At 42.0% G+C, this 9,577-nt stretch overlaps 1 pseudogene; it reads left to right on the forward strand.

The window, feature by feature from the left end:
- The first annotated feature begins 7,238 nt into the window (after window positions 1-7,238).
- LOC112233129 lies at window positions 7,239-8,869 on the forward strand (annotated as a pseudogene).
- Window positions 8,870-9,577: the final 708 nt, after the last annotated feature.

Here is a 9,577-nt window from a genome sequence, read left to right on the forward strand (position 1 = left end):
GTCTTAGGTCAGTGAGGATCACCACTTTATTTTAAAAACGTGAAATGTCAGAATAATAGTAGAGAGAATTATTTATTTCAGCTTTCATTTCTTTCATCACATTCCCAGTGGGTCAGAAGTTTACATACACTCAATTAGTATTTGGTAGCATTGCCTTTAAATTCTTTAACTTCGGTCAAACGTTTCGGGTAGCCTTCCACAAGCTTCCCACAATAAGTTGGGTGAATTTTGGCCCATTCCTACTGACAGCTGGTGTAACTGAGTCAGGTTTGTAGGCCTACTTGCTCACACATGCTTTTTCAGTTCTGCCCACACATTTTCTATAGAATTGAGGTCAGGGCTTCTTGATGCACCCATCCCGTTAGTAGGATCATTTTCATCAACACCAGCTGAATTGCAGCGCACCAAATTCAAATTAAATTACTAAAAATGCTTGTTGTTAATCCACCTGGCGTGTCAGATTTCAATACAGCTTTTCGGCAAAAGCATAACAAGCGTTTATGTAAGAACATCTCTCTCAGTAGACAAAATATTACAAACACTTAGCAGCCAAGTAGATTGGTCACGAAAGTCAGAAAAGCAATAGATTAAATCGCTTAACTTTGATGATCTTCGGATGTTTGCACTCACGAGACTCCCAGTTACACAATAAATGTTACTTTTGTTCCTCAAAGATTATTTTCATATCCAAAATACCTCCATTTGTTTGGCGCATTATGTTCAGAAATCCACAGGCTCGAGCGGTCACGACATCGCAGACGAAAATTCCAAATAGTATCCGTAATGTCCACAGAAACATGTCAAATGTTTTTTTATAATCAGTCCTCAGGTTGTTTTTAAAATATACAATCGATAAAATATCAACCGGGACTGTCACTTTTTCAATAGGAGAGGGAGAGACAATGGCTGCCCCACTCTGTTGCGCAAGCAAAACTCTGCGAACAACCAGCTATCCACTGACGCGATGCTATCTTTCTCGTTCATTTTTCAAAATAAAGCCTGAAACTATGTCTAAAGACTGTTGACACCTTGAGGAAGCCATAGGAAAAGGAATCTGGTTGATATCCCTTTAAATGGAGGCAAGGCATCCAATGGAACAGAGAGCTTTCAGGAAAAACAACCCTTCCTGGTTTGATTTTCCTCAGGTTTTCGCCTACACTCAAGAACACTCAAGAAGTTTAAGCTATTTTGCCACAACTTTGGAGGTATGCTTGGGGTCATTGTCCATGTGGAAGACCCATTTGCGACCAAACCTTTACTTGCTGACTGATGTCTTGAAATGTTGCTTCAATATATCCACATTATTTTCTTCCCTCATGATGCCATCTATTTTGTGAAGTGCACCAGTCCCTTCTGCAGCAAAGCACCGCCACAACATAATGCTGCTACTCCCGTGCTTCATGGTTGGCAAGGTGTTCTTCAGCTTGCAAGCCTCCCCCTTTTTCCTCCAAACATAACGATGGTCATTATGGCCAAACAGTTCTATTTTTTGTTTCATCAGACCAGAGAACATTGCTCCAAAAAGTACGATCTTTGTCCCCATGTGCATTAGCAAACCGTAGAATGGCTTTTTTATGGCGGTTTTGGAGCAGTGGATTCTTCCTTGCTGAGCGGCCTTCCTGGTTATGTCGATATAGGACTCATTTGTACTGTGGATATAGATACTTTTGTACCCGTTTCCTCCAGCATCATCACAAGGTCCTTTGCTGTTGTTCAGGGATTGATTTGCACTTTTCGCACCAAAGTATGTTAGTCTCTAGGAGACATAATGCGTCTCCTTCCTGAGTGGTAAGACGGCTGCGTGGTCCCATGGTGTTTATACTTGCGTACTATTGTTTGTACCGATGAGTGTGGTACCTTCAGGCATTTGGAAATTGCTCCCAAGGATGAACCAGACGTGTGGAGGTCTACAAAAATGTTTTGAGGTCTTGTCTGATTTCTTTTGATTTTCCCATGATGTCAACCACAGACGAATATGTAGCGAGGGCCAGCCGACTAGAGCATACAGGTCGCAGTGGTGGGTGGTATAAGGTGCTTTAGTGACAAAACGGATGGCACTGTGATAAACTGCATCCAGTTTGCTGAGTAGAGTGTTGGAGTTTGAAGGTAGACCTTGAAATACATCCACAGGTACACCTCCAATTGACTCAAATGATGTGAATTGGCCTATCAGAAGCTTCTAAAGCCATGACTTAATTTTCTGGATTTTTCCAAGCTTTTTAAAGGCACAGCCAACTTAGTGTAAACCTCTGACCCACTGGAATTGTGATACAGATTATTTAATAAGTGAAATAATCTGTCTGTAAACAATTGTTGGAAAAATTACTTGTGTCATGCACAAAGTAGATGTCCTAACCGACTTACCAAAACTATAGTTTGTTAACAAGAAACAAGAAATTTGTGGAGTGGTTGCAAAACGAGTTTCAATGACTCCAACCTAAGTGTATGTAATTGTAACTTGCGTTCCATACTTAAGTAGGCTATAAATTAAGCTTGAATGCTGCATTTATAGTAGCCTATTGTAGTGTTTCTGGGCATGGGTAGTTCAGGTTATGCACTAACAGATCCCCTCACTATGCAGACCTCTCTGGAGTGGGGAGGGGGGGGTCTTGTAAATGTCAACCACCAGTGACTCTTGTTTTTTTTTTTTTTTTTTTTTTACATGGCCTCACACTCCCTGTCCTCTCTCTCTCTCTATATGTTTAGAGGGTCTTGTAAATGTCAACCACCAGTGACTCCTCTTTTTTTTCCTACATGGACTCACACACTTCCTGCTTTCTCGCTCTCTATATGTCTCTCTTTCAATCTCTCTCTCTCTCCAGATTTATTTTGGTCCCGAGAACTTTGATGCCTAGGTTCATAAGTAATATAGAACCCCCAACACATTAGTTCCCTTTACATTCAAATTCTCAGAATGTAGGATAGCGTTAATTTATCTTGCTGCATTAGGCATCCTAAACCTCGTGCAGGATATCACATAGAAAATGGCACCAGATCATCACATGACCCTTCATTTCTCAAAGTCAGTGCTTGAGTAGGTGCTGGTACTGTTTATATTTAGGTCCACAATACTTTTGAGCTAATATTCTATACTTTTGAGCTAATATTCTATAAGAAAAACCAGAGCTCAAGCAGTAGAACAATTGCCCCCCCTCTTGGGTTGTGCCATGGCGGAGATCTTTGTGGGCTATACTCGGCCTTGTCTCAGGATGGTAAGTTGGTGGTTGAAGATATCCCTCTAGTGGTGTGGGGGCTGTGCTTTGGCAAAGTGGGTGGGGTTATATCCTTCCTGTTTGGCCCTGTCCGGGGGTTTCATCAGATGGGGCCACAGTGTCTCCTGACCCCTCCTGTCTCAGCCTCCAGTATTTATGCTGCAGTAGTTTATGTGTCGGGGGGCTAGGGTCAGTTTGTTATATCTGGAGTACTTCTCCTGTCCTATCCGGTGTCCTGTGTGAATTTAAGTATGCTCTCTCTAATTCTCTCTTTCTCTCTTTCTTTCTCTCTCTCAAAGGACCTGAGCCCTAGGACCATGCCTCAGGACTACCTGGCATGATGACTCCTTGCTTGTCCCCAGTCCACCTGGCCGTGCTGCTGCTCCAGTTTCAACTGATCTGCCTGTGATTATTATTATTTGACCATGCTGGTCATTTATGAACATTTGAACATCTTGGCCATGTTCTGTTATAATTTCCACCCGGCACAGCCAGAAGAGGACTGGCCACCCCACATAGCCTGGTTCCTCTCTAGGTTTCTTCCTAGGTTTTGGCCTTTCTAGGGAGTTTTTCCTAGCCACCGTGCTTCTACACCTGCATTGCTTGCTGTTTGGGGTTTTAGGCTGGGTTTCTGTACAGCACTTTGAGATATCAGCTGATGTACGAAAGGCTATATAAATACATTTGATTTGATTTGAGATACCGGTACTCAGCTCCAGTGAGCTCCTGCCAAAGTCAAGCACTGCTCAAAGTGTCATACTCTGAATTTGAGATGAGCGCCCTTGACTGTAAACTAGTCCTAGTGTACTGGTGGTCTTACCTTTGCAAAAGTCCAACTGATGGACACACTGGCTTTATCCCATGTTCTTTCAACTGCCTTCCATTGCAACATACTATATTGCAGCCAAGCACACCCAGTGAAATGGAAAAATTATTATTAAATGTTTTTTCCCCAAAGATTATAAATGTTTTTTTCCCCAAAGATTATAGCCTTTAAATAAAGTTAAAGTTAAACAATTGGTTAATCCAATTATTATCCAACTATCAAATCAATCTGAATACAAACTTCCCATCTTCCTATTTTTTGCAAAGATGTATCCAGTTCATTACATACGCAATGTTGCCATGATGATCACATCAGTAGTGGGGCGGTGTCATCCAAATGATTGTCCTGTTCTGTAATTCAAATTAAAGTTGATTGGGACAATGACCAATTGGTTCTGCTGTCCATCTGTGACTTGACATTCTGAAGGGGCGTGCGCACTTGAGTTTGTGTTCACGCGGGGGCGTGACCATGTACCCTATAGGAACATAAATTGCGAGCACACCTTGCCAACATTGTGGACAGAACAACGCACAATTGTAAAAAAAAAAAAAAAAGTTTTTACAATTATTATTTTTTTCTTTAGCTCTTTATGCCTTCATAGCCAACTTGACATTTAATTATACAATTATGCGTTGATTACATGTGGCAATTTGCACTTTGGCAGGTGATGTCCTACCTGGCATTTTGAATAGCTGTCTTGTATGACTGCAGTTGAATAGCAAAACATTTTAAATGGGCTTTTTGAAATGATTGTAATGTCTGCACTGTACAATTATTGGGGATTCTATAGATGAGCATCTATCACAGCTAGTTTCTTTCTATAGTGACTGTTAATCAGTGATGCTTAATGTAGTGAGGTACCTAGAGGATTTGAGTTGCTTATTAAAATGTTGCCTCATACATAATATAACCAAGTACAGTTAAAGTAAAACAAGTTATTAAGTATATTATTTTTTAACTTTCAGAGGTCTTAGACCATATCAGGAAAAATGGTGAAGTTGCTTTTTTTTGTGCAAATTAACCTTTAAAATTATATATTTTCAAAAGGACAGACTTGACAGGATCGAGTGACAAGATAATACCCTGGGTTGCATTGCACTTCTGTGCTGTACATTCCATAGGTGCTTGCTATCAAGTTCATAAGCCTGACCAGTTGGAGGTGTGTCTGCTTCTGTCAAGGGGCAATTTTTTTATTTGGCATATTTAAAATTGCACATCTTAAAGAGAACATAAGGAATGGCTATTGACAGGATCGGGTCACAGGACAGATCCTGGGTTGCATTGCACTTCTGTACTGTACATACCATAGGTGCTTGCTCTTAAATTCACAAGCCTGGGTTGTACAGTTTTCACTAGAAACAGGACGAAATGAGAAGGGATTACCTGAACTTGTCCAATAAGATGATGCTTTTAATTTTCCATTGCAATATTTTTTGTCACCTTGTGCCCTAATGAATAAGACCCTGGTCTGGCCAATACCATTCTCTACTTCTTTCCAAACACCTCTCTGCAACACTCTTGTATCTCTCCTCAGCTGTCACATTCCTTTATTCTATCCATCTAATAATATCCTGCTAAGCTTCTCAGCTAAAGTTCAGAGGTCACACTGAGACTTGTTTGGAGGAGCTGTTAGACCAATCATATCCCTCTAACCTTTATTTGACCAATCTGCAGCTGTCACTGCAGAGCCACAGGAAGATTCAAGTTTGCGTTGATAGGCCCTTTCCCCAAATCAACCCGAATGTTTAACTGTACCTACTTGAAAGACCAAACGCTGTGCCTTGCAGGTTGATATTTCACTCCTGCTATCAACCTTAGCATGACAACTAAATGATGTGTCTCGTAATGACTGACTAATTGATCATGCTGACTGTTCACAGTTCCGGCAAAGCCAATCTTGTTGACCCATTGAAAAATGGTTTGTGGAGTATAGTTATGATTGAACTTTATTGACCTGGGCCAGGTTTACCAAAAGCATCTTAAGGCTAAGTTAATCATAGAACCATAGGATCGTATGGTTCTATGGTTCTAACAATGAACTTAGCATCTTAAAGCTTTTGGGAAAGTGGGCGCAGAACAAAATGACTTTGACAAAACTGTTACCAAACACTTGTTTTTGGTGGCACTTTAATTGTGGAGAGCGGACTCGTGGTAGTGGCTGGGACGGAAGAGTTGGAATTGTATCAAACACCTGGCTTCACAGTTTTATTCCATTCGTCTCCGTTCCAGCCATTATGAGCCGTCCTCCCCTCGGCAGCCTCCACTGTTTCTGACATACTGTACACGGACTCCTTTCTGACGTACTTTGACTATTTTGCTGGGCCATACATTGACCCTTGTGTGCAGGGCTCATTTTAGGTGGGGGTTTGTCTGCTTGGTGTCACTGGGCAACGTTCCAATATGTTCTGTTCGAACAACGATCGTCACACCGACTCCTCAATCACAAAGATTTGATCTTCCACTGTCGGTGGACTTGATTGGTCTATCTAGCTCTCTTTATATCGTTTCACTAGCTGTCTACAAGAGCCTGCAGTATGGCGAATAGTCTAGACGTGTCTCAACCGTTTGTGAGTGGTGACAACTTAAGTCTCCAGCGTTGACAGTATTTGACTAATGTTTGCCTATCAGTAGTCTGCTCGAGTTCAACAGTAAAGGGAACGGTGCATACCGTACATACAGTATGTATTCCACTGAACTTTACCACCAAGTTATGCTGCAACTGGGCATTTAAAGGGGAATTACACTCCATGTTCCTGAAATATTTTCATACACAAGTGGTTTTCTGTTGAAGTCCGTGTTACCCAAGATGCGCACCATGTCATTTGCGGTACTCCTCTTTTCCATTCTTTTGGGGTTGACGGAGCTAGATATGCACAACTGATAGTGTGGAGCGGGGATTAATCTTGACATCAGACTACTGGATAGGTAAATGACAAATGTTACACTGACCAGCCTTGTCCCTTCCCTGCTTCTACAATTTGTGTCCTCAACCCGCACTTGTCTGTTCTATGGGTCAGCGCGCTGCACAAACCCAACCATATTAGGCATAAACAAAGGCTCTGCGCTGCAAATGTCAAGTATTGTTATCGGTCAAGGTTGGCAGGACTTGTAGAGTTGTCAGTATAGGGCTGCTGCCACCTGCTGGTATGGTTATATTGATACATGGGGATTAATCGTAAAACTATCTGAAATCGCTTCACAGATTTGGGCGTATTAGATGCCTGGTGACCTGTGCCACCGCCAAGTGCGGAGAGGTCAATATCGTTGCCATCTAAGACCCCTTCATCGACTTGGACAACATGGTGAGAACTTTATATAGGCTACTGCTTTATATACTGACAAATATACAATTTAAAAGGTATGGAAATTGAAATAAATTGAGAAATATTAACCTGTTTTACTGAAGTCAGACCTTGAGTGGGTCAGGTCTGTTCCGGTTTAACAAGAAATATCTCAGGTGCACAAGTTTACTGTACACATATTCAACACCTCCCTAAAGATTGTATGCAATATCACCAGCTCTCTACCACTGTTCCATAGGTCGACATGTTCAAATATCACTCCACCCACGGTGTTTGGAAACACAGTGAAGTGAGGCAAGAGAATGACACGCAGATCATTGGCAACCTCCACATCCCAGTTTTCCATGAGTAAGTGTTGTTCCTTTTCACTTTTCTCTGTAATTCTAACACTCGTTTTATGGTATAATCCTAACTTCTATCTCTTTGCCATCTTCAGGAGGGACCCTTCCCAGATCAAGTGGGGCGAGGCTGGAGCTGACGATGTTGTGGAATCTACCGGTGTGTTCACCACCATCGACAAGGCCTCTGTAAGTACCTCTTCGCTAGCAGTAGGTCATATTGACAATGGTCTATACTTGAATTTGGTTGATATATATTGATATATATATATATAATACTTCATGGCTATAAGGTTGTGGGTGAACAGCAAGTGAGCATTGTGTTTTTATGCTGTGAGCATGTATTTTTATGCTGTAAATGGTTTACATTGATACCTTCATTTTTTCCCTACAGACTGACGATTTTGCATCAGCTGCATGCGACTGAACCAAGCAAGGCAGCCTTGATGCTGTGTATTTGTTGTTACACAAACATACCCGTTGGCCTCTCACCCCACCCATCACCCCCACAGGCTCACCTGCAAGGAGGTGCCAAGAGAGTCATCATCTCCGCTCCCAGTGCCGATGCCCCCATGTTCGTCAACCACCATCATTACGATAACTCCCTGAAGGTTGTCAGGTAAGCCCCTCCCCCCTCGACATTATTTTAAAGGAGCAGTGTGACATGTACAAACATTCCTGCCACAGGGTGACATGTCACATGTACAAACAATTGCTGAAACAGACAGACACGCACACTCAGTTCCAACAGGACAAAAATCATCCCTCAGTCTTACAGAGAATGTGAGTATGAAACATGCCCTAAACACATCCTACAATTGCTCACACACTTCAATTAAACTTTGGGACAATATCACTAAACAAGGTCCTTGTGTTTGACAGATTTTGGAAAAGAACTGTTTTCAACAATGGTTTTGTAAAGAAAAATGTACTCTCATCCTAAGCATTGTTTACTTTCCATTGATTTCCATAAGCCTTATCTTCAAATTCTATGGAAGTTGCATAACTCCTTGAGGTAAGAAAACAATTCAGATTAGGTAACATGGGAAACTATTTTACTTCGGAAAGGCAGGATTTAATGTGGGTCAAAGGTGGGTGGAGGAGTGACTTGGTGCTGCTGACGATACAGTTGAAATGATGTTGGGTTTTTCCTAGTGGGAGGAAATAGATTATGTTGATAATGATGTCACTCCTCACAGCAACGCCTCCTGTACAACTAACTGCCTGGCTCCCATCGCCAAGGTTATCAACGACAACTTTGGCATCATTGAGGGTCTCATGGTAAGAACGGATGATAATTGTGTTAAAAAAGCACAATTATCACACGGACTGGAATGTAGTGATAAAAGTGGGTCAGCACTGATGCTGACATTGAGATCTTGATTAATGTACATGCTAACAACCCTCATGCTTCTGCTCTGCACGCGTCCCAAGTCATGTTTATCGGAGCACACAACAGAAAAAGAAAATATGGTTAATTTCAGATAGTAACTTCCTGTTTTCTTCCTTTTGGTGCCTAATGAACAAAACCCTGCATAGACTAGCATCCATATCACTTGTTTCCTCCCCCAGAACACAGTTCACTCCGTCACAGCCACTCAGAAGAGGCTGTTGACGGGCCCTCCGGTAAGCTGTGGAGAGATGGACGTGGTGCCAGCCAGAACATTATCCCTGCCTCCACCGGCGCCGCTAAGGCGGTGAGCAAGGTTATCCCCGAGCTGAATGGGTAAGAACCAATCCAGGACCATTGGTTTCGTAATGGAGGTTTTATGACCATAGTGATAATGGATGGGATTTGTATAGTCCTTTTCACTAAGGGCGCGTCTCAACATTAGAAAGCATGATAAAAAATTATTATAGCCCCATCCCTCAGCTGTATATCAAAACAAGTGGCAGGGC

This window comes from Oncorhynchus tshawytscha, linkage group LG31 (assembly GCF_018296145.1).
Source record: "Oncorhynchus tshawytscha isolate Ot180627B linkage group LG31, Otsh_v2.0, whole genome shotgun sequence".
In the NCBI taxonomy this organism is placed as follows: Eukaryota; Metazoa; Chordata; class Actinopteri; order Salmoniformes; family Salmonidae; genus Oncorhynchus; species Oncorhynchus tshawytscha.